This window comes from Sprattus sprattus, assembly GCF_963457725.1.
Source record: "Sprattus sprattus genome assembly, chromosome: 16".
In the NCBI taxonomy this organism is placed as follows: domain Eukaryota; kingdom Metazoa; phylum Chordata; class Actinopteri; order Clupeiformes; family Clupeidae; genus Sprattus; species Sprattus sprattus.
In genome coordinates, this window is record NC_137914.1 from 12497952 (window position 1) to 12499552 (window position 1601).

Consider the following 1601-nt stretch of genomic DNA (forward strand, 5'->3'; position numbering starts at 1 on the left):
GGTTACACTTTCCCACTTGCCAAATCCCTTCTCGCTTTTTTGCTTTACCCTGGTCTTTATCTGTCTCTCTTTCTCGCACTCTTCTTTCTCTTCTCTCTTTCTCTCTCTCTATCCCTCCTCCCTCTCTCTCTCTCTTTCGTCACTCCTTCTCTCTCACACACACACACACTCTCTCTCTCTGCAACCTTCTCTCACACTATTTCTGTCACTCACACACTCTCTCTCTCACCCTCCCTCTCTCTCTCTTTAGCTCTCATTGTCTCACCTTGCCACCTCTCATTGTGCTGAGAATCCATGACACGCTCTTAAGCAACCATCCAGAGGACTAATTACTCTGACATCCTTTCTCCTCTCTCCCCCTGTCTCACACATGCCGGGAGCCTCACAAGCACTCCCACTAAACAGAAACAGAAGTGCATGCAATTCCACACAAAGACCGCTCTTTGTTCAGTAGAAGAACACAGCACACAACAGTCTAAAAAAGCTTGTGATGTATGTGTGTATGTGTCCATTTTTGTCTATACTACATGGGTCTGTCTGTTTGTGTGTGCCTAATTCGACTGTGAATGTGAATCTGTGAATGTGTGTGTGTCTGGGTGTCGGTGTGTGTGTATGTATGTATGTGTGTATATCGTATTAAAGGAAAGGTATGTGTTTGTGCCCATGGGTGTGTTCACACTTGTGTTTATGATTATATGTACAAAGTGCCTTGGTGCCTTTGACCACTGCAGAGCTGCAGAGGCTCCAGTAGCGATTTCCTATAAGGCCAGCTCTTCCACAGAGCCCCATTGATCTGTGCCGTAGAGGGCCCGACCCCACAGCAGCCATGCTCTGCATGAAACGCTGACACTGTGATAGTCCTCATATGGAACAAATGGGTACGACATAAACACACATTTTAAACATGTCCACACAGGCACACACACACACACACACACACATTAAATCACATTCAAAATATTATCACTAAATACATACACACACGTTACATAAATATACACAGTCATTAAAGTCATCACCCACTCACTACTGAGAACTACAGAGAACAAACAATCAGACACACACTCAGACTGAGACTCAGACACACACACACACACACACACACACACACACACATACACACACACACACACACACACACACACACACACACACACACACACACACTTACCAGTGCACCCCCACTTACCGGTCTGTACGTACATACCATTACACTTAAATCCTGCTCTAAAACAGCGCCTTGCACCATCACGGTATGTAATTTTAATTAGATGACTGTCTCTTTATTTCTGTCTCCTGCTATTTCGGTACTGTGGGAGGTACAGTATATGCTAAAAGGCCTGCCAGGTGGTCCCCATCTTTAATTCAGAGCAGGTTTGATCGGCCCAGGTTTCAGCTTTAAACTGAATTTAAAAAGAGAATTTAAAAGGTGATGATTATCAAGATTTCATGAGCTCCAGAGCCTCTCCACAGAGTTCAAGGCTCCCGTTTGCTCTGGTAAGGTAAAGCTCCGTAATCTGGTTTGTGCTGTGTGTGCCTCAGACATCATGTGTGTGTGTGTGTGTGTGTGTGTGTGTGTGTGTGTGTGTGTCTGTGTGTTT